Here is a 24,803-nt window from a genome sequence, read left to right as displayed (position 1 = left end):
AGAGGATTCTTAGAGATAGGAGTTACAAGCATTTCAAGAAGCAAGGTCTGATTAGGGAAAGTCAGCGTGACTTTTTGTGGGCCAATTGTGATCTCATGAGCCGGACTGAATTCTGTGAGGAAATTACAGAATAAGTTGATGAATGTAGAGCAATGGATGTAGTGTTTTGATTTTAATAAGGCATTCAACAGGAAGCATGGCACCAGGCAAACTTGGCTGCATGGATTCAGAATTGGTTTGCTTACAGAGTTGTAAGTGGAGCTTACTTGGCCTGGATGTCGAGGACAAGTTGTGGTCCAGAGGGGTCTACTCTTGGTTCTTTGCTGTTTGTGATTTTTATAAATGACTTGGATCAGGAAGTGGAAGGGTGGCTTAGTAAGTTCAGTCTGGGAAGGTATGAAGTGATGCACTTTGGAAAGTCGAACTCGAAGGCAGAGTATAAGGTTGGCAGTAGGATGTGTACCATGTGGAGAAACAGTAGCATCCACACATCTCTTAAAGTTGCTGCCTAGGTTGATAGGGTGGATAAGAAGACATATGGAGTGTTGACCTTCATTAGTCAGGGGATTGAATTTAAGAGCTGTGAAGTAATGTTGTAGCTCTATAAAACTCTGGTTAGATGGGTATCGTATTTGGTTCTGGTCATTTCTTTATTGGAAGAATGAGTAAGTTTTGGAAACAATCCAGAGGAGAATTACTAGGATGCTGCATGAATTAGAGAGCATGTCTTATGAGGACAGGTTGAACAAGCTACGATTATTTGGAATGAAGGAGGATGAGAGGTGGAAAAGGCTAATAAAAGAGGCAGTATTTTCAGGTGATTGGAGATAAGTATAGGGAGAAGCCTGAAGGTTTTTCCACAGAAGATGTGGAATGCACTGCCAGGGTGGTGGTAGAGGCAGATAGATTAATAAATTGCTGGCCTGCTGAACACCGGTACCATCTAGTCAAAACATTTTACCCTTGCCATTGTGCCCATCGGTTGTTTTCACTGCCTGACGTTGTTTATTTGTGTTGTGAGTTGTGGTTTGTGTTTGTCTGATGTGAAACATACAACCACATTTTGGTAAGTAATCTTCCAAAAAATCATAATCTAACAAGAAATTTTACATTAAAAAATTGTTAGAAGAGATAAAAAATTGTTTTGATAAAATTGTTTGCATGATTGGTTATTTTATTAAAATTATAATTTTTTTGACTTGGTAAATTTTTCAAATAATTCTACTATTAGTAGTATTCTGAAATACCAATAGTTATTAGTAGTATCCTTAGGATGTTGAAAAAAAAAGTAGAGAGTTAAATAGTTTGAAGAACAAAGCTTGTACAACATTTAAGGCAGAATGGCTTTTACAACTCTCAGATACATACTGGGAATGTTGTAAGCACCATTTGTGTGGATAAGAAAGTTGGGGGCAAGTTCAGTGGTGGAAAAAATGGGATGAATGGAAGTTAGATTACCTAAAAAGACATCTTAACCAGAGAATTCATAGAGATGCATTTACCAAATAACACAACTAGAAGAAATGTGGAATTTTGCGCTTATTAACTGAAACTTTAAAAGAGCGTGAAGCAAGTGTGAAACAAGATGTGCGGAAGAAGTTTAACTCTGATATGGTCAAAGTGTAATTGATAACTTTATCTAAGCCTTAAAATTAATGCTTCTATGCATTCCTTGCAAGAAATTCTTGCACCTGGCCAAATATGTAAATATACCGGAGTGTTGGCTCAGCAAGTACTGTATGCTTTAATTTGTTGAATGCATCAGCTTTCTGCTTCAGAAACATTCAATGGAAGAATTGCTGAAACCTGCTTTCCATCCATAAATGCTGACAAAAGTACAGACATCTCTGTGTAGAAAATGTTAATTTTGTAAATTAAGTTTCGATTGGAATATGAAACCTCCTGTAAGACTGTCGGGGTATTTTGAAACTAACTTCATGTGACAGTATCAGTATTGGTTGAAGCAATAAAACTTTTTTATAACGACAGTCTTGATATTTGAAATGTACATCAGACAGGGTAAATGTTATGCTTGGTAAAAATAATGGATAACAGCAATTCTCTGCTGAGAAATAAGGTATCTGAGCAACATTGTGTTGCACAGAGACGACCTGGTATTAGACAAATATTAAAAGAACTTTAATTATGTAGAATATAGAAACACTGATACATAGAGTCTTTACAATGTTCAGTAGGTCATCAGTTAAAAAAGGAGAACTAGAAGAATTAGCTAAAGTGACAAAATGTGATGTTGTCACTCGGACAACTCAATGAAGTAAGATGGCTGTTATAACATTTTGCCATTACTGCTTTAATGAGGAATCACTAAATTTTAATCCAGTATTGCAAAGAGCAAGTTAATGAATATAATCAATCAATAACTACTCCCTGAAGATTTTGACCAGTCCAGAATATCGATGTTTTAAAAGATCTGGCATCTCTGTAAAACCCTTCAGAAAACCTGTTTGAATACATTTGAAGCACTGCAGTATACAAAATCAAAAATTAACAAGTTGTGGTCACAGTATCCTGATGACATTGTTTATTGGAGTGACAAAGTGAAAGATCTGCTTGCATCTATAAGTTCTGGCGTCAATACTGCACCTGTTATTCGATTCATTCAACATGTCTGTAATCAATTGAATAATAGATCTCCTGACGAAGAGTTAAGAGGATGGCAAGTTTTTGACCTTGTTGCTAGTGCAAATGTGGCACATTTTGAAGTTGGAAAGAGAATGTTGTATGACTGACAAAAAAAAATCAGCTTCTATTCCGAACCATGATGAAAGTGTTACCTCAAAATATTGCAGCAATACTGTGATTTCAGAAATGTCGTTTCTGAGAAAGTTAAACAAGTTCAATTAAAATGTTCACTGATAAGCTGAATGACATGTGTAGAAACGAAGAATTTGAAGAACTGTCAATTCCTGTTGATTTCACTGAAATATTTCAAGCTCCTAATGCTGGCTGTGAATGTGGACTCTGTCTTATGAATTCAATCAAATGCAAATCCAGAAACAGACAAGAAGTGGAACACTTGGATTAAGTTATGAGGATTAAGATGTATTTATTATCTGCATGCAAAATTAACATGGATGGTGTTTATAGACAATGGATTTGTTATGAAGACATGAGAAAATGTTTCCAGAACGTGAAAGATTTTCTTTGTTGTACTGAATTTCATTCTATCCTTTGATTAATAAATAAAATCAAAAATATGTGATTTTTCCATTTTCATTCTATATATTCATAGTATGCATTTTACAAAAAATACATTTAAGGTGCTGTGCAGTTTTCAGGCTGTGTAGAAGTTTCCTGCTTGGAGTAGCTGTAAATAAGATTTGAGGGAACGCTGCTCTCTTGTCGAAGTGGAGCTTTGGAAGTTGATCACTGAAACACTGGAACAGTGCTGGATGAAATCTCCGTTCAACCCTGGCAAAATAAGACCAGCCATAATGCACATGACTTCCCAGTACAGTTGATGAATTTTCCAGCCTCTATTTCTTCTCCAGAAAATAAAGTTAGGTAATATTGGTGAGGTTCATGAAAATTTATAGGAGCCATTGCTGGAAACAAATAGCCAAGATTTGATCTTGTATCAGCTGATTTGCAATTCCTGCTCCAAGAGGCTCAAGGAGAAAGATTTCTCCAGTTTTGGATCGATGACTTCGGAGAAATCTAAAACACTTCACAAAACTGAATTGCAGACTAAAGACTGACAACCAAGCATAGAAGTTAAATGTTCTTTATATAGCATGTCCAATGCTAAAGAACGCAGCAATAATAATTTAATGATTCTAGATTACTGTTGATGTTTTTCTGTATTTATGCAGAACTATAACATTTAAAACTGCAAAGTAAACTCTTTAAGAACAGTGAATGACATAATTTTGTTCAGTTGTGGACTTTTTCAGTTTTAAACATTACCAAAAGAAAATCAAGCCTCTTACTTTAATGTTGTAACTTCTATAAGGTAAACCCTGCAAAGGGTTTCAGAAATGTATATGAGTCTGCTTTGGAAAGATTAGAGTGAAGGATGGAAAATTTGCTTAAAAAGTATTTTATTTTTGTGTATCTCAAAGTAAAGTCAGGAGAACTACACGGGATTAGGGACGGAATTCCTGAGCTTTGGGTCAGGTTGCCAGTGGCAGGGCTATAAGGCCAGATCTTTCCAAGCTTGGAACCATTTAGAACTGTTCGAATAAAAAAAAATAATTCCAGACATTACTCTGCACTTGGAAGCATATGCAGTTTGGAATTACTGAGTGGTATGTCGCCTCACATCTGCCACTGCTCTACCTCTGGATTACAGATGGATTTCAGTAGTGAGGCCCACTTCTCCTTGCGTTATGCATTACAGCTCTTGGATCCTGTGGCTGGTCACAATAGGAGGGAAAGATAAATTCTTCTTAATATTTTGCTTTAACTTAATATTTACATTTATTTGTGTTTCTAATCATCAGTGTTATTTTAGCTTTTGTATTATTATTTTGGTAGGTTCAATTTTGAGGTTATTTTAAAATACCAATGAAATTGTGCAGACATTCAGAGTTTTTGCCTCTTGTTTTGGAATTTCAGAGACATTTCAAGCGTAGGGCCTCTACATTTTGCTGCTCAGTTGCTGTTTGCTCCCTGCCTCTAGGCTTGTGCAGAGCACTTGTGTGTATGGGGAGAGGGCACTACTTCCGTTAGTGGGCCAGTCCACTGTGATTTAACCCATTGTATTTGTGATCATGAGGAATTGGAAGAGTGTGACTATCTTGGTGAGTCTTCGAGCTTGTGGACTTCATTAAAGGAGGGAGTGGTGAGAATGTTATTATAAAACAGAATGAAAATCTTAAATTCAATGAGGCAGTACAATTTGGTGCACATGACCCGCTGGGTGATGTAGTGTTAACTAGGACATGGGCAACAGCTCTAATTCATAGAAGAATTGCAGCATGGTGACCATCCAGGTCTGTCATTACACAGCAGATCCAGAAAGAGGAAACAAAAAGCATAGCTGAGGGTTTCAGCAGCTGATGAACTTAGGCAAGATTGAAGTTTGGAGATAATCTGAAAGCAGAAATATTTGGTCTTGATGGTAGTCAGAATCTCACCTTTTTAACTGTATCTCAAAAATTCTGACCCTGTGGGTTCAGTTTATGACCAGCCAGAGCAAGGAAATGCTAGAAATCCATACTCAATAAGCCAGAAGGCTTCTCTAGATAGAGCAATAAAGTTAGTTTTCCAGGTTGGAGGACCTTCATGCAATTTGGTAAAGAGAATTAAAAAAAAAGTTGTTTTCAAGTCCACAGAGAGTGGTGGATGGGATGGTTAGGACAGAGGCAATCAATATAATAAGGAAAGCCTATGACAAATGGTGATTAAACTTATTGGTCTGTGTTATCTGTTACTCATAAGCAGGACTGTTGGATGTGGTCAGTAGGTCAGGGTGCCATGGAGAGAAAAATATTGAATCAACAGCACTAATTGATGACTCACAGAAGAAAGTCATTATTTATTTTAGTGCAAGATGGAGAACTACAAACTAGTGAGCCAAATATTAGTGACAGTAAGGTTATTAGAAGGTATTCATTGAGACAGAATATATTTACATTTAGTAAAACCAGGGATTAGGGATGACCAGTTTGGCCTGATGTAGTAACTAATCTCTCACAGATTTTAAAGAGTTGATTGAGGATTGATGGGGTGCTGGGCATCAGATCTCGTCTTCATGGATTTTGGTAAGATTTCACATGCTAGGCTGGTCTGGAAGGTGAGAACATGTGGGATCCAGGGAGAGCTAGCCAATTAGTGCCGATGAATTGGGCTGATGGGCTATTTCCAGTGTTTGTTTCTTTTATGATTGTCATTTAATGAGGAATAGATTGGTGCATTCAGAAATGGGAATTTTAGCAAGGAAAGCAACAACATTGGTCATGTGAGTATTTGGAAGAAGGAAAATCAGACTTCTTTTAACCACCTAGTCTTAAAAAACAAACACTGGGAAAACTCAGATTTTGCTTTGGGTTTTTTGACCCACATACCCATAAATCCAGCATCAGCAGAGAGATCCCAAAATGTGTTTCCCCACCCAAATCTGATGAGCAGCATAGAGAGCATTGCCTTGTACCGATTGATGAGCACTCTGTAGCAAAATTGACAATATTCTCTCTCACGGATGAGAAATTAATGTTGGAATTGGCTGCAGGCTGAATTTGTGACTGGCATAAAACTGATCCCGGCATTAAGCTTCAGGTAAAGGAGGACAGAAGCTCTGGCCCCATGATGATGGCAATTGAGTAGAGCTGGTTTCCCTGTTAACTTGCAGATGATTGAAAGCAGGGCCCTCTGCATCACCAAATGCTGTTGGTTGCTTCATAAGATCCAGGGGTAAATATTAATGTTGTTAAGATTTTAATGGTTAAGAAGTTGTGCACAGATGATAGAGTGGACCTTTGTAAAGAAACTACAAATAATTGTTTATGGAAGCGTAATGTGTATAATGAAGAGTTTGCTTTTTCAGTTCACTGTTTTGAATATGATGTTTTAAATTTTAACAAGCATAGCTTTTGAAGTACCGGTTACAAAGTGATCCATTTGCTCTCAACTGCGCTTTCAGTTATTGCTTTGGTGAGTTTTGAACACCTGCTATTTCACTGAAATCCTTGTTTCCATGGGATTGAGAAGCAGGGCAGCTGTAACTATTGACCTCTGCAGCTGAGAAAGTACAAGCAAGTGATAGTTAAAATTGTCACAGCTTTGTTTCCTGTTACTTGAACAAATTAAATGCAAGGCGCAACATCCATATTGTATTGTAAAGGCCATCATTTCAGGGGTGGGGAGGAATTTTTCTGATTACGTAGGTGTGAGAATTTCATATGAATTTGAAATCCTCAGAGAGCTTTAAGGTCTTAACTGTTATATCAGATTTGAAAACTATGTTCAGCAGAATGGTGGAGGCTCATGAAGGGCAAAAAGAGGGAGGTGTCACGTCTATTGATGGCTTAATGATTAGATCAAGCCCAGAGATGAGAATGGGGACACTGAAGTTCAGCTGATTATTGGCGAGGGAAAGGTAAGCTTTAAAATAGGGGTGTGGCCATGAGGAATTCTTTTTGCCCTTCAATTACCTTGAAAATTCAATATACGTTGAAGTCTATGTTCTGGAAGAGGATCCCAAAGTCCAATAGGGTGCTGATACACACCAGCATGAAAGTCAAGATGAATTGCAATTTGCATTAGGCTCACAAATTGATAAGCACCTACGTAATCAGGATAATGGGAAAGAGGGCGGAATGGCAAGATAAAGTAAGAATTCTGAGCTTCCTGGTTGAACTAATAATAACCCATTTTATAATAAGTTGGGGATTTTGGCTTGATCTTGAGGGTACCATAGCCAGTAACTTGATGTTTGAGTAGACTGGAGGAATCCCCATGAGTTGTGACATAGTTTGTTTAATCAGGAATACTAATATATAATGTATAAAGAACAAGTTCCTTAGTAGATATAGCCATTCCAAACACTCAAAACGTACAGAAATCAAAAACTGTAAAACACCAGAAGTATGCTGAATTAAATGAAGAAATTGAAAAATTACAGAACGTGAGCAGAGTAAACATCGTTCCAGTGTTAATATCTACAACTGCTGTTATCCCAAAGTCATTAAACAGTAGCATTAAACAGTTAGGTCTACACAGCAATAATTATATAAATTTCTAGGAAGCTACAATTCTAAACAGCACTAGAATAGTCTGAAAGTTCCTGACAATTGAGAAATGAGTATGTTTGGCTATGCCCATACTTCCAGGTTTTACCAGACTGAGCTGAGAAAAAAAAGAAAATATAATAACAATAATAACTCATTTATAGAGCACTTTTCACACAAACAATGTAGTTCAAAGTTCCTTCGAATGGGATAAAGTGCTAACATGAAAATAAAAAGATGTTAGTTAAAATCAAGGTTCTGTGATGCAAAAACCTATAAATAGGTTTTGACCTGACATTTAAAAGTGTTATCTGACACAGCATCCCTTACAGATTTAGGTATTGAATTCCACAGTTTAGGAGCATTGTTCAAAAAAGCTGACCTGCCAGTTATCTTTTGAGGGAGATTGTTTAAATTTAAGAGACAAACAGAAGACCTGAGAGCTCGAGCAGGATTATAAAATGAAAGCGATTCTGTGCTGTACTCTGGTCCCAGCTCATTGAGAGCTTTAAAACGTAGTAAGGGAGCTTTTAAAATCAGTTCTAAATGATACAGGAAGCCAATGCAGAGTTGTTCTGAATTAGTTCAGGTTTATCAATAGATTGCTTCGGAAGGCTAGCAAAAAGTGCATTACAGTAATCTAGTCCGTTTGATATAAAAGCACCAATAGTTTTTCAACATCATTACATGATACAAATGGACATACCTTTGTGATATTTCATTAGTGTAGAAATGTTGCTCTGGTCACTTTCTTTATGTGGGATTTAAAATTCAAATCTGAAGCAAGAGTAGCACCCATGCTTGTTACTTCTAATCTTACAAGAAGAGCCATGTTTTCAAGTTTATCAATGAGTTTTATCTCTTTTGGCTTTGGGACCAACCAGAAGTATTTCAGTTTTACCTTCATTTAGTTTTACGAAATTATTGCTCGTCAATTTGCCATACCAGAAGTCAGAGAAGATAGGGTGTTATCATTTTCAGGCTCAACTGAGTTACACAGTTGTGTGTCATTGCCTAACTGTGGAAATCTCTGTGGAGAACTGAGGTTCTGTAATACTGTCTCCTAAGGGGAGCGTGTATAAGGAGAAAAGTACTGGATCAAGACTGCTTCCCTGAGCAAAACCAAAAGGTACATCTTGTGTCTTGGAAAATTGATTTCCAAGACAAACAAAAGTTTTTCTCTCTGAAGTATATGAGCAAAATTAATTAAGGGCACTACCAGAGAGGCCAACCCAGTTCTCCAGGCGATCTGTGAGAAGGTTGTCAATTGTGTCAAAGGCAGCACTTAGATTTAGGAGAATTAAAGCTGAGGCCCTGTTGGCTGAGCCTCAAGTCACTGACAACTTTAGTGCTGTGGTTTGCGCTAAAACCTGACTTAAGCTTTTCTAGAATATTGCTGTAATTCAGAAAGTTGTTGAGTAGGTTGAAAGTGACTTTCTGAAGAAACTTGCCCAAGAAGAGAAGATTTGACATACGTCTGTAGTTAGCTATTACCTCAATAAAACAACACACACAAAAGCTGGTGGAACACAGCAGGCCAGGCAGCATTTATAGGAAGAAGTACAGTCGACGTTTCAGGTCAAGACCCTTCGTCAGGACTGTACTTCTTCCTATAGCCATCCGACGAAGGGTCTCAACCCGAAACGTCGACTGTACTTCTCCCTATAGATGCTGCCTGGCCTGCTGTGTTCCACCAGCATTTTGTGTGTGTGTTGCTTGAATTTCCAGCATCTGCAGATTTTCTCATGTTTACATAGTACCTCAATATCACGGTTTGGTTGCTTATGCAGGGGTTTGTCGAACGTAATTGTGAAGGCATCTGGAAATATTCTTGTTTCAAAGTATGTGTTAATATTTTTTTCGAATAATATTGAAGACACTATTTAAAGGGTCCTCAAAAAGTGTGTTTGGGCAGGGTCAAGATAGCAAGTAGACGGTTTAGTCTTTGTTATAACCTTACAGAGTTCTGAATTGGAAATTCTTGTAAATTTTGTCACAGTTGCTATCTTTTAACAAGGTTGGCTATAGAAGTTTCAAGTATCTGTAGCTGATCTCTACCTAACGGAAGTAATTTTGTTGATAAAATATTGCAAAATCCTCACATTTTGCATCAGATGCTTGACAGAGGACGTTATAGTTTGGAACAGGGTTCAGCAGCTGGTTTGTAGTTGAGAACTTGAATCACCACCATTCTCTGTAATAATCTTAGATCCTTTTCTTTCAGAGAGCATAGTAGTGTTAAAGGAGGCTTGTTTTTCCTGGAAAATATTACAGTAGACTTCTAGTCCAGTTTTCTTCCATTTTCTCTCAGCTACTCTGCACGATCTCTTGAGCTCATGGACAGAATTCTTTAACCATTTTACTAAGTCATTTCTTTTTAACCGTATGTTGGGGCCACTGTGTTTAATTTATTGATGATATGGATATAATGGATGAGGATAAAGCTGAGGATGGGCACTGTGGGCATTATTTTATTTTCAGCCCATAGGGTATTGGAAATAGACTCCATGCAAATCAAAATTCTTATCTAAGCTAGTCCCATGTGCCTGCATTTGACTCTTATCCCTTTAAACCATCTGTATCCATGCACTTGTAAGGAAAATCTTCTAAATATTTTTTCTTTCTTTCTTCCCTCAACTACTTCGTCTGGCAGCTCATTTCATATACTGGCAAACCTATGGGTGGAGAAAATGGCACCTTGGGTTCCTGCCAAATCTCTCTCTTCTCACCTGAAACACATGCCCTCTTGTTCTTGATTCCTCAACCCTAGAAAAAAGTGTGTATTTATCCTATTAATGCCCTTCATGACTATACACACACCTCATACTCCAGCAAGTAAAGTCCTAATCTTCTCAACCTCTCTCCATAATTTGGTCCCTCAATTCCTGTCACCATCCTTCTAATTTTTCCCTGTACTCTTCCCAGCTTGTGCAACTCCATTCTCTGATATTAAATGGAGCCATTGAGCTACAACATTACATCATCGTAATTGACTGATGAAGGCAAAAAGCTTTCTTCAACACCATATCCATCTGTGATGTAACTTCCAGGGAACTATACACTTATACCTCACGTCCCTCTGTTTTGCACCTCTCCTCGGGACCTTACCATTGACCGTGAACATCCTATCTTCATGTGTCTTCGCAAAAAGCAACATCTTGTATTTAACCAGATTAAACTCCATTTGTTATTCTTCCACCCACTTACCCAGCTGATCAAGATGTCTCTAATAAATCCTAATAACCATCTTCACTGTCAACGACACCACCTATTTTAGTGTAATATGCAAATTTAAGTAAGCATGCTTTATACATTCTCATCTATATTATTGATATAGATAACAAGTAGCAGTGATCTTGGCATTGATCACTGGGGAATGCCACCTGTTGTGGGCGCCAGTCTAAGGTCAAAGAGTTGGAGACTGCGGTATTGTTCATACCCTTTTGCCAAAAGTGGCTGGATAGGATAATGGCAGTTAAGTATGACCAGCTGGTGGCTGCAGTACAGAGGCTGAGTTCAAAGGCATTATCGACTAATTCACCGAAGCATACAGGATAATAACGACGCAACTGACATTTTGCAAGCAAAGAGGCCTCTACTGACTGACCTCGACTGGACAACACTGCCCTCTGACAACAATGATTCATGTACAATATTGGAAAATGTGGACCACTTCTCTCTGTTCAAAGTCAAATCTCAGCAAAGGGAGATGTTGATGATAAAATTCACCAGCACAGCTTTGGTTGACTGAGGAACAGTGTGTTTGAAGATCAAGGTCTTAGGTCTATAACAAAATTTGTGGTTTACTACACATCAGCCTTTCCTGTCTTGCTATGCATTTCTGAGATGAGCACAGCCAACTGCAGTCATCTCTTGGTACCAGAAAGATGCAACCAACTCTGCCTCTGCAAAATGCTCCAAGTAGGCTACTCAATGCCCGTACCCAGGCCACCTCGTTTACAGACCAAGCAACAAATTCCTGAAATGACCATTCGATTCAAGTTCTGTCATGAGCAGCGGAGAAGATTCCGGAATGTTCTCAAAGCTTGCTTGTAAAAACTGCAGCCTCCCTCGTGCACTATGTGGGGATCACCTGTTGTGAAGCAGCTTCTGGGATGGCGGTGAGCGCCTTCAGTCTGTGCTTCAGGTCTGCATTGGAAGTCTAGTGTAAACAATGAAGGAGCAGTCTAACTTGCAAAATTCCCTGTTGCCTGTTAAATCAGCAACTCCTTGTCTTATCTGTAGGAGTTTGTTGTTTCTATTTGGGCTCATAGTCACCAAAAAAAACTCTTGGAATGACACATCATAGGAAATGCCTTAGAAGATTAAGAAGAATAGCATAAACAGAAGGCTTACTCCTGTCTTTTTTTTTGAAGTGTTCTCATGGGTGCAGAAAGGACAAACCTTTAATCTGGTCCTGATGTTTCATCGGGTTTAAGTCCAATCTGAGTGTTACAAACAGGCAATGACATTAACCATTATATGTAGGGATCAGAGAGCAGCTTGAAGGGTTGTTGAATGTGAATATCTAGAAGCTGTCCTTGGGGATGTACAGCTTTGCTGATGAAAGTAGCATCTTGATGACCAACTCCCCAGACTCCCCATGCAGAGTATTTGCATGGCATTTGAGGTGAATGACATATGCCCTGAGAGCTGGCTTATACTTTGGGACAGAGTGGCCTTGCATGTTGCAAGAAGTAAGGGAATGAAATTAGCTCCTGTGCATAAGTAATAGGTAGTAGATAAAGACTAATTCAAGCAGAGATTGGTTTAGGATGGTATTTTTAAAGTCATTGAATATCATTGATTATTTTTAAGCACCAGTCTGGCACTGAACATTAATCTGAATTGTTAAGGGGTGACATCAAGGTTTTCTCTGCCAAGGTGCTTCCCCCAGTTAAATCTTGAATTCACAGCAAGGCCAGCGTTTATCACCTGTCCCTATTCGCCCTCGAGAAGATGATGATAAGCCACATTCTTGGACTACTAGCATTTGAATATTGTGGTAATAGTACAACTGAGTGACTTGCTGAGCCATTTCAACGAGTCTGGCAGGTTTCATCCCAATGGGTTTGTTTTCTTTAATATACATTCCAGATTATTAATCTTAACTTAAATTCCGGCATTGCATCAGTAGATTAGAATTTGGGACCTGGAATTTTTCTCCAGGCTTCTGGATTACTTGTCTGATAGTGTGACTAAAGCACCATCACCATGGGTCTAAATATGGAAAATTGAAATCATACAAGTGATTAAATATCTGGAATTGTGTCTTTATCTCCTGTAAAACCTGGCTTAAAAACTAGGCGTCTGATCAAGCACTAGATGATCTTTACTTAAATTTATTTCTTTTATTTAAATGCAATTTTAGGCTGGCCACTCTTCCTGACTCATATTGGAAAGAGACAGCAAGTTTAAGATGGGAGGGGAGAGATTTAAAAGCGATCTGAGAGGCAACTCCTTGACGCAGTGTGTGGTGCATGTATGGAACAGGCTGCCAGAGGAGGTCGTGAGGTAAATGCAGTAACAGCATTTAAAAGACATTTGGACAGGTACACGTTTAGGAAACAATGTGAGGGATATGGTCTAAACACAGGTAAATAGGGCTAGTTTAGGTGGTCATCTTAGTCATTATGGATGAGATGAACTAAGTCCTGTTTCGTGCTGTATTGCTCTTAGACTCTATGTTGCTGGGAGAAAGAAATATTAAGCGTAGATGCCAGGAAGAAATATGAATCTGTGCTCAGAAATAAGGACAGATTTCATGTATTTAATTATTCCTGTTCTGCTAACTTTGATGCCGTAAGTATATTTAGAAGTGTAAAAACATAACATTTGAAATGATTGTTACGGTAGCATTATAGTTTGCATGATATTTTACAGCATCAGCGATTAATGATCAGGGTTCAATTCCCGCCATTGTCTGTAAAAAGTTTGTGACTTTTCCCCATGCCCATGTCAGCTTCCTCCGAGTGTTCCACTTTCTTCCCACTTTCCAGTGATGTGCAAGTCAAGGTTAACGAGTTGTGAGCATGCTATGTTGGAGCTGGAAGCATGGTGACACGTGTGGGCCACCACCAGCACTTCCTCAGATTGTGTTGGTCATTAATGCAAATAACGCATTTCACTGTATGTTTCAAGTCTGTGGTTCTAATTCACATCCTGCACCTGAAAGGAATTTTGAATCCCAATATGAAAGAGGGTGTTTCAGTTTATCTGTGGCATTTTGAAACATTAAAATATATCTGAGTTATTTTTTATTAATCTCATGCATGTATTCTGTACATAATGAACTTACTGTGGCAGCTGATGTGTGATTTCAGAGCAGTCAGTACTGAAGTATCTGCCTTCGCTCAACAGGATAAACTCTTGTCATTGAGTCAAGCGTGAATCGCAGATTTCTGCATTGACACTCTGGTATAGGAATGGACCCCTAATAATTGCTAGGAGTTGCTGTCTTTTGGATGTGATGATAAACTGAGGCTCCAGATGTAGACGAGAAGAAATCCCATGGCGCTTCTCAAAGAGCAGTGTGGTATAGCCAGTACAGCTGATGCCTCCGAGCTCCACAGACCTGGCTTCAGTCCTGACCTCCAATGCTATCAGGGTGGAGTTTGCGCATTCTCGTCTCTGGGTCATCTGGTTTCCTCCCATATCCCCACAACCTGTGCACGGTCAGTTAATGAGTTCACCCTAGTGTGGGGAAAACAGTAAAATGGCATTAATTTAGGACTAGTGTAAATTGGTCAACTCATGATTCCATTCTGTTTTCACTGTAAGAGCATGAGAGCTCCTCTGCCCTCCTGATGAATACTTAGTCATCCTTTATCGTAATTGTTTCATTACATATGCAACCACAAACAGTAATGCGATAGTGCACATTAATTTCTTATGATATAAACAGTGCTCAATGTCTGTGTAGTGCTCGAGGATGGCTGAAGATTGTGAAAAGACCTATATAAATGCATGTCCTCCTTTAATCACATAGCCTAGAACAAGAAATTAGCTGTGATGTGAACTTAAGTTGTAATTTACTACCTAGAAAAGGGAAAGCTTTTTTCACCTCTTGACTTGGGGCGTAATGGCTTGTCAGAAGAATACTGTGTAGACTAAAGCAAAAACACAAACTGCTCCTTAAAGTGGCATCAGTTAAGACAAAGGGGTAGTTGACAATTTTGAGTTGAGATCTTGTATCAAGACTGAGATTGCAGAGGGAGACAGCGAGTATGAAGAGGTGAGAAGGAGGGTAAGACAGAAGCTGGTGGTGAAGGGTGGAGCCGTGTAGGAGATGGGGGAGTGGGACAGGTACCAAGCAAGAAGAAACTCCAGTATGTGGGGGATGGGCAAATGGAACAAAGCGTGGGAAGGGAATGAGTTCTGGTAACAGGAGTTGGGTGGAAAAGGTGAACCAAAGGAGAGGCAACTTGGGTGAACTGGTGAGAGGTGGTGAGGAATAGAGAGTGTGGTTTACCTGAAATCTGTACTGTTGGACTGTAGGCTACAAAAGCAGACTATAAGAACTGGGAGCAGGTGTAAGCCATCTGAACTGTGGAACCTTCTCCATCATTCAATAAAATCAGAGCTGATCTGCTATGTTGTTCCCTGTAGTATAGGAGAAGGCAGAGGATAAGCAGGTCCGTGTGGGAATGGTAAGGGGAACTAAAATGACGAGCATCCAGAAGCCCAAGATAGCCATTGACAACAGATCACAGGTGCTCTGCAAAAAGATTCCCTCCTTTATGTTTGGTGTCTATTACTCAGCAGCTCATGTTTCACCTCTCTCTTTCACTTCTACATATACACTGGCTACCTTCACTCAGCACGCTCAGTTCTGATGCAGTGTCTTGACCCAAAATATCCATCATTCCTTTCCCTCTGCAAGATGCTGCTTGTTTCCCTGTGTTCTTCATGTAGCTTTTGGTTGATATTTCAGCATCTTCAACCTCTCATGTTTCAAGTTTAATTATAGCCATTGCCAAATTCTCAAAATCCTTCAAGTAAGTTTATTTCATAGATGTTGAAGGTGACCTTTATTATTAATGTAATTAGGTTCATTGCTGAAATGGAGTATGAGGGCAAATTACACTTTAAGGATTGCAATGTATCATTGGCAATAGTAGTAGGCCTCCATTAGTCTCGCTAGACCATGGTTTTGTGCCTTGGAAAGTTTCCAAGGTGCAAGCCTGGGCAGGGTTTTTTTTTTGTGGAAGACCGGCAGTTGCCCAAGTTGCAAGTCTCCCCTCTTCATGCCACCAATGTTGTCCAAGAGAAGGGCATTAGGACCCATGCAGCTTGGCACCGGTGTTGTTGCAGAGCAATGTGTGGTTAAGTGCCTTGCTCAAGGATACACACAGAGTCTCAGCCAAGGCTCGAACTAGCGACCTTAGACGAACGCCTTAACCACTTGGCAATAAAATGAACATGAAAACAATTCTATAAGAGCTTAATGGATATCACTGTACAACATGCAGAGAACAATATTTTACCTGTGCTGAAATAAATTGAAATTTTTGAAACTTCCAGATTTCCAATATAACTATCAAGATTGTTTGTGTTCTCATTTACAGTGTATAGAATTTTTTAAGCAGATTGCTTAAGGCACTTCATGGAAACATTTGAAAACATGTATGTCAAAGAGAGCAGGTGGGTAAAGATGATTTCCAAGGAAAATTTTGAAGAAAGCCAAGAAGATACATTATGTATCTCTCATTGGGTTGGGCAGGGGTGGAGTGAATGATGATTGTGTTCACAGAAGAGCAGAGTGAATGAGAACCTGAGTATGTGGTAGAGAGCTGAAGATTTTATCAGAGTGAGGGAGATTACAGCATTTGCCAGATTGAGTTAATGAAGAGATTCTAGTACTGGGATAAGGAGTATAATTTCAATGATTTGGGAGATTTAAAGCTACTGCAGATGTGAAGATGCGGTGCAAGCACCACTTGATCAGAACAGCGTTAACTGTCTGAAAGTCACAATAAATGGTTGTTGGGCTGAGATGGTAGAAGTAAGTGATAGTGAGTGGAGGAGTCTGTAATTCAGTTGCTGTGTATATAATCAGGAAAGATAACTCTAACTTGAATAGGATATTAACATTGTAAAATCTTCCTGAACACATCAGCTGGAAAAAAGACTGGAGGTTCAATTTGAGATCATTTGACCCATCCCAATGCATCTTGGGGAAAATTATACATGCAAGACAACAAATACGTTTTCGGGTCTTTAATTCCTTTATCTGTTTTAGATGTTTTAACGCAGTAAGAGGGTATCAAAATAAAAACAATAAAATGAATTAAAGAAAACACAGTTCCCGCTGTTACAGTCTCAGTTTAATTTCGGACTGTGCCTTTGTTACGTATGCAGTATGAAAATAACTAAAACACAATATTCAAAACCAATATGGTACTGGCAATTCTAAAAAAAACAATACAAGCATTACAATCCCACCAGCCCTGTATCTTGTACACACCATCAAAAATGTGAATAAATATATCTCATGTTAACCAAGAGATATACTCACTTTGGCACACACGTGCTTAGCTTCCAAAAACACATAGTCTGGACCTTGAAACGAGTTCTCCTCGGTCACGCTACGTGAACAGAGTTTAACACATTCACATTACTCTGTTACATTCACATTTGGTCGATGAAACAATAAAGAAAGACACAAATAAACTTTTACAATATATTGCCTTGTAGTTTAAATTACAAAGGACTAATTTTCTAGGCCGATAAGGAAATTCGCACAATGCTATTCCAGCACTGATCAATTTACTCATGAAAATCTTTCCTGGGAAAAGTACTCGAAAGTCGCTGTCTCTAGAACCTGGCCGCTCTTTGTTTAACTCCACCCATGCAAAATGATGTCACCATTTTCTCTTAAAGGCACAAGCAGCTGTTTTAGCATTACAAAGGTAAATACATAAGTGGACTTTATCAATCAAAAATCTTATTCGACAGTCACCTGGTTACACTAGCATTAAGCTGCTCATCCTTCCTGGCAATAAGACCAGTCTTTTGTATGTACAGGTCATTGAAGGGTTGAGATTTGGAAGATACTGGGTGATTCATCAATGCGTATCAGCTATTTCAAGAATCTTTACTACAATTATAATATACAGTTTTTAATTATTGTTTTTAATTTGAGGACATAGCATGTGTTTTATAGTTCAAAAAATCACAAATGTTACAGTATGAAAGAAAGTAATTTGGTCCATGTAGTCCTTGTTGTCTCCACAGAGCAGTCCAACTAGTTCTGCCTTCTTCCCATAGCCTTGCAATTTTTCAGGTACTTTCAAGTTCCATTTTGAATGTCATAATTGAAGATCCCTCCAGTGTAGACTCCTCCAGCAATGCATTTTAAATCCGCACCGCTCACTTTTTTTTCCTCTCCATGTCTCTTTTGCTTCTTTTGCCAATCATCTTCATCCTTTGTCTCCAGAACTTTTCTGCTAAAAGGGAGACTTTGCATCTACCAACCTCGTGCAGTCTCTCTAGACCTCTTTTAGATTCTGTTGCAACTCTCCTTATCCAGGGAGGTAAGCCCCTTTTTCTCCATTATCTCCAAATAATTAAAGTCCCCCATTCCAGTTAATTTCTAAAACTTTGACTCCAGAACTGGGTACAAAGCTGTTATGTGTGCCTTTATTTTTAAAGACCAGGACACTGTATATTTCTGTATATTTTTATAGCATTTTCTCAACCTGTCCTACTATTTTTAATTATGAACATATATGCACAAAACTCATTTCTTACACCCCTTTAGAATTGCACTCCAAGTTTATTTTGCTTCTTATTCTTAATACTCTAATATAAAACTTCACATTCTTTTCCTGCATTCACCTACTACAATTCTGCCTATTCTACTGGTCTGTCTCTAATCACTTGAACCCTATTACGTCAATACTGGCAATTTTTTTCATAATTTTGATATTTGTTCTGAAGTAATCAGATATAATTTTGTGAACAAAGGAATCTGCATATGATTTAAATTGCAAGAATCCAAAGCATGTTTTAGTATGTGTCATTTTAAATCTTTGTTTTGTGCTCTCCATTTTTCATGGCTTTTTAAAGTTGCTGTTAAATTTTGTGAGTAGATGTTTGAGCAGATTGTATGGAGATAAGTGGTTAACAGAATGTGAAATCAACTGAACCTCATAGGTGTTCAAAATTCAAAGTAAATTTATGTCACCATATTCAACCCTGAGATTCATTTTCCTGCTAGCTTACTCAGCAAATCTATAGAGTAGTAACTGTAAGATCAACTACAGTGCTGAAGACAAGAAATTATGCAAATACAAAGATAAATAAATGGACTGCCGGCGACTGTGGTGGAGGCAGATAAGATAGGGTCTTTTAAGAGACTCCTGGATGGGTACATGAAGCTCAGAAAAATAGATGGCTATGGGTAAGGACATGTTCGGCACAGCTATGTGAGCCGAACGGCCTGTATTGTGCTGTAGCTTTTACTATGTTTCTAAATAGTAATAATAATAGTGATCATGCTCCATGTTGCTCCTAGTCCCATTTGCCATAAAAATTCAGTTCTAACTCCAATACAAGTATAAATTTCAATTACAAATACCTGTTTCAACTAATTGGAATCCATGTCTAATTAGTATTCAGGGAAGGATGTTTGAAAGGAGAATATGGTTTGTTGATGCAAGCTAGATCAGAATGTGAAATGAAGAACGGGTGTGTCTCTTCAATGATGCTGTATTACTGTTTTCACAATGGAGAAATACGGTAGAGAGCAAAATACCAGAGAGAAGAGGACGGATGGACATCAACCAAAGAGAGTGGATTTAAGTCAGCTAGCTAGAAATGAAACAGTACTAAGTCTTGATGCTTTTCACCATGATTGAATGGTAAATGTGAAGAATTTTTGTGATTTTTTTTTTCACTCAGGATTTTCCAAATCTCTCGTATTTCAAACCCGTGTTTCTAAAATACAAAACAGAAAAATTACACACCCTGACTTAAAAGGTAATGGACAAACCAGGTACACATCTAACCCTCTAGCATCATCTTTTACTGAGTCATTGGACATGGTGGAAAGATTGAGCTCACCACCTATGATTGGTCTAGAATCCTTCAAGAATTAAATTGTAGAACGACTGACAATATATTTGCAGCAAAAATAAGGCTGGAATCTTAAAAAAAATCTGGTATATATATGTTCAAGAAATGCTTTACTAAATTGAGTTACAATTTATTTTCATTTTTTGCTTCATTGAAGTGATTAATAATATCTAGTTTCATTTATGGCATTTTTGCTGTGATCAAGGTCCCAGATGCATATCTTTATTTTCTAGGCAGGTAGTAATTCATAAGTTACACAGCTGGGTAGCTTCAATTTCCTGTAAAATGCATGAACTTAGTGTTTATTAAGACTTTGTGGTGTATCCAGTGAAGCAGCTGAGAATTAAGAGTCAACGCAATTTTCATATTTACTTTGTGGATCATAAAGTTATTGGGAATGCGTGATATCAGATAGTAACTCCAGTAAACTTTTCATCAAAACAAATACTGAACCATGTTGCAGTGGACTTTGAAGGGCAACATTATTTATAGAAGTAAAATGCTGATTATGAAATACTGGTGTGTTTAGTAAAAGATAAACAATTGAGCTGGCACGTTAATTTGCAGATTGTTTTATGGGCAGTGCTTTAAATAAAAATAAGGAAAGGCACTAGGAGAGCCAGATAGAAGGTATCCTATGTGTTTTTATTGCTATTTTCTACCTGATACTGACTTGAATTGTTAACACCTGTGAGTGTGTCTAGGAGAGGGAGAGGGAAAAAGACTGTTAATGCCTTTCTGTTATTTAGTTACTGGAGTGAATAGCACAAGGAAAGGATGGTGGATTAGCTGTGGGTGGGGGATCTAATGTTGAGTGCTCAGTTCAGAAGGCAGTGGTAAGAGATAAAATGAAGGTGTGTTAACTCAGGAAGATTATAATGGGTAGTTGAATGCAAAGAAATTAGAGAGGCTGTGAAAAATCCATTTCTGACTTTAAGGAAAATAAAGAGAGAAAAACGAAAGGATAGGAATTCAAGTTCATGAAGATTTGGAACACTGAAAAGGAACACAGCAAAGACAATAGTAATGCCCTGGTATCTCATTATGTGGCATGGTGCCAAATTTTGTTAAATTCAATATTAGTGAAAATATTTATTGTTGAAGCAAATGATGGGGACCTACTGACTGTTGAACTTAAAAACGGAACAGGATACTTGAGTAGTTGAGATTGTCTCACCATGTCACAAAGTCACTGCTGCTATACCACGTACCCAACTTTTTTCCATTTCTCTAAGTATCTTGACTCACAAAATTTATGAAACACAAATAGTAAGTGAGCAATAGACCTTGCATTAATTGCTTTAGAGGTTGAGATTTCCAAGTTTTGTTTCTTATGTTTTGAAATAGTTTATCTTTAATCTCTAGACTAAGTTTGCATCAGAAATGGGTTCTTTCCATCATTTTCCCAAATACCTTGACAAAGCCAATCAAATTGGCCTTTAATTTGCTCGGAGCAAAGGAAAACAGACTTGGGGCATAAACTGTCCTTCAAAAAAAATATGCCTTTTGTGTTTTAGTAGCTTTCTGGACATTGTCTTTGTGTGGCTAGCTTCATCTAATTCAGTGGTCAGAGCTGGTGACTGAATCTGCCAATAGGCCATTGTAATGAGTAGCAATAGCTTTTTTCCATTTTCCATTTCAAATGTCAAGGTACATTTATGTTATGTACCCGTGGGTATCTTGTACTTGTCACGTGACAGTGGTGTTGAGCTATACTGGACTTAAGGTAGTGGTCTTGTCATGGTGGAGTGACGTTGTTTTCCCGCCAGTAGAGGTCATGTGACAGGTTTTTTTTACAGGGTATAAAAGGAGGACCCCTACCTGTGAGGAGGGGCAGTTCGTGTCTGGATTTGCCATTTTGACTCCATGCCACTGTGTGGTCCAATATTATGACGCAGTTTGGTTGAAAGGTGGAGTTTTATTTAATGCCTAAAGTTTAAAAGGTCATTGCCGGCAGTTTCTTCATAATACTGCCAGTTAAAAATCAGTGGAGAGTGAAGATCGGAGTTCGGGAGCTAAAAGATTGAGGAAAGTCAATTTCGACAGTGAAACAGGTTCGACCTTGTTTGATCCTCATTTGGAAGGAATTCGTTGGCTGTCCCTGTGGTAACCCCTGTGAATAATAGCAGAAAGGGTTGGGTACAGTTTTGTCAAGGAAAGGTCAGTGCCTTTAAGCCGTTTCATTTTCATCTTCATAAATTCTCTGGGAAAAGTATAGTTCGACTGGGAACCGCAGCAACACGACGTGAAAGAGAATTTAAATCATCTAAAAAGTCTCTCCTTTAATGGACTGTAAGCATTTTGAACTTTTGCAGTACTACTTTGAAGAACTGTTTTTACAGCATTGCTTTAAGAACTGTTTTCACTTTATTCCTTTAAAACTGTTTAAGCTGCCGCACAGCAGCTGATTTCCGGTTACGTTAGTGATTTGTTTGCTTTTGGGGGTTTGTTTTTCAGTGTTTAATAAATGTTTTATTTGATATAAAGATCCCTGCCTCACTTATATATTTATTGTTGCCGAATCCGTAACATTTATTATTAAAGTATGTATATGTTATACAACCTTGAGATCCGTCTTCTCACAGGCAGCCACAAAACAAAGAAACCCAAGAGAACCCTTAAAAAAAACTCATCAAACATTCAATGTGCAAAGAGAAAGGAAAATAAATCCTGCAAACAATAAAAGTAAGCAAATGGAATGCAGAGCAAAAGTGAGTCCATAGTCACAAAGCCTTGGCCTCAGTCGCGGAGCCCTCAGGCACAGGACCTGAAGTTGCTGGACTAGGCCATGGCCTCACTTCAGTGCAGAGCTGGTTAAATGTCACAGAGCCCCAAGCAGACCACAGCCTCTGCCTCTGTTCATTGCAGAGGCAAGTAATTCTGCTCCTACATCTTATGGTCTTAAACATCGCCAAGCAGTGGGCAGAACTGGCCCGACTCTCGCCTCTTGTCCCGACACCCTGCCTTTTCAAACCATCTGACCAGGCATTTAAATCATCCAGACATCGGGTCATTCCTCACGCTAGGACCCGGCCCCTGTTTCATTGATATGCCCCGGGCCTGGACTCCCCCACCACGTTTTGGCTGTACATAACCTTTCCAAATTGGCCTGGCATTTAGATCAATCAAACCTCACTCTTGGTTTAGGTGGACAGGTCTCGAATCTGTCTCTCCTCCACTCTGACATTGCTCAGGTCAGCTCACCCCAACCTTGCCTTGAATGTGTCTTGACCTTGCCCTGACTTTGCCTTGAATGTGCCTCGACCTCATCCTGACTTTGCCTCAAATGTACCTCGACCTCGCCTTGACATCACTTGACACCCACATGCTTCGACTTTAGATTCAGCCTTGCCTTCACTCGACTTTCCATTGTTTTTGTGGTGATTGTTTTTTTTTTGTTTTTTAAAATTTTTTATTAGCTTTTTTTTAATGCATTTTCTACATCGCTACAGATAGGAAAAAGACCCCAAATTAAAATGAAGAACATTCATACAGTGCAAAAATAAACATACAATAATAATATAATACAAAAAAGATAATTGAGAAAGCACCCAAATTGAAGACATGTAAAATGAGTATCCTCCCCAAGCCCCGCAACAAAAAAAACTCCAGACCAACCACAACACAATATAGAGAGTATAAATCAGGACATTCAAACCCCCAAAACTGTAAATACACTTAGCAACAGAAGATAATAATCTACCAAAAAAAAGAGCTGAAAGCAAGGGACCGAAAAAAAAAACCTTAGTTAAGAGGAAGGATATGAAAGTACTCAATAAAAGGTCCCCAGACCTTATGGAACTTTATATCCGAATTAAGAACTGAATAATGAATTTTTTCAAGGTCTAAGCAGGACATAATATCATTAAGCCATTGAGCATGCGTGGGAGGGGTGTGGTGATTGTTTACATAATCTTTACAAGAAAAAGTTCTGTATTTATTTTGTATTCTTTGTTTTGTTTGCCACGGGTAAGTATTTGCTTGGCTTTACCAGTGCCATTTTAAATATGAAACCTAACTCCACCCTTGAACGATAGGAGATAATTTATTCCTGGGAACCTGCCAGTAGTCCTGCATTTAGAATTACACAATTTCTAGCATGGTCACCATTTGTCAGTCAGTACCGGCAACTTTCACTCACTGACTCACTTCAGAACTGACATTACCTCTAAATCCCAGTTATTATTCTGGACATCTCTCTTCTCTCCAGAACCCTGTTATAGTAACCAGAAATTTAAGCCACAAGCTAAAAGTTCTTTCCAGGGCAAAGCAGTTTTCCTTGCAGTGGCCTTGTCTACAGACGCAAGCAGACTTTCTGGCATTCTCCCGAACTGAACAGCCGGTCACACACACTACATTAAATTAAGCTCTGTGACCCACAGCTACAATTGACTCACACTGACAAGTTACCTGAAGTTCTACAGTTTTGCTGCTTCATCCCAGAAAAGTGACCAACAGCTGAGGGGGGGGGGGGGGGGCGTTCATAAACTCCTAACTAACTCTGCAACATCAGAGGGAATGCGAGGATAACTTAAAAATGAAGCGCACCGGAGTTCAACGGTGGCATTTGGAGAACGATAGCAAATAACTCAACCTTTCTCATTTTACAGCAGTTTGTTGTCCAACAATTCAATTGGAATTGGTTTGTTATTGTCACATGGGCTGAAGTACAGTGAAACGCTTACCTTGCATGTTGTTCACAGATCAAATTGTTACACGGTGCATTGAGGTAGTACAGGACCGAACAATAATAGAATGTAGATTAAAGTGCAGCAGCTACGGAGGAAGTGCGGGCAATAAGGTGAAAGGTCATAATGAGGGAGATTGCAAGGTCTAGAATCCATCTGTCATACTATTCAATAGTCTTAACAGCAGGGTGCTTTCAGGCTTTTGTATCTTCTGCCTAATGGGAGAGGGGAGAAAAGAGAATGTTGGGGGTGGTGCCTGGTAAGGGTCAATGGGAACATGCCAAATTTCTTTTTATCTTCCTGAGGATGTTGAGGCATTGGTGAGCTTCTACATGCTTGGACCAGT

At 38.7% G+C, this 24,803-nt stretch overlaps 1 protein-coding gene and 1 long non-coding RNA gene across 6 annotated transcripts in view; one reads left to right on the top strand and one right to left on the bottom strand.

Annotated features, from left to right (window-relative positions):
• The window catches only part of LOC132395595 (tensin-3-like), a 320,946-nt gene that overhangs the window by 14,097 nt on the left and 282,046 nt on the right, over positions 1-24,803 (top strand). The window lies entirely within an intron of this gene.
• On the bottom strand, positions 1,277-17,598 carry LOC132395602 (uncharacterized). 2 transcript variants are annotated; one of them, XR_009512690.1, is made up of 3 exons: positions 17,209-17,598; positions 13,990-14,384; positions 1,277-7,809 (listed from the first exon to the last, which is right to left on the bottom strand). It is a non-coding gene; the product is annotated as an uncharacterized LOC132395602 (long non-coding RNA). The 2 variants fall into 2 exon arrangements; XR_009512691.1 differs by having other exon boundaries at positions 1,277-3,432.

This window comes from Hypanus sabinus, chromosome 6, assembly GCF_030144855.1.
Source record: "Hypanus sabinus isolate sHypSab1 chromosome 6, sHypSab1.hap1, whole genome shotgun sequence".
NCBI classification, from domain to species: Eukaryota; Metazoa; Chordata; class Chondrichthyes; order Myliobatiformes; family Dasyatidae; genus Hypanus; species Hypanus sabinus.
This window is presented reverse-complemented; position numbering and strand designations above follow the sequence as displayed.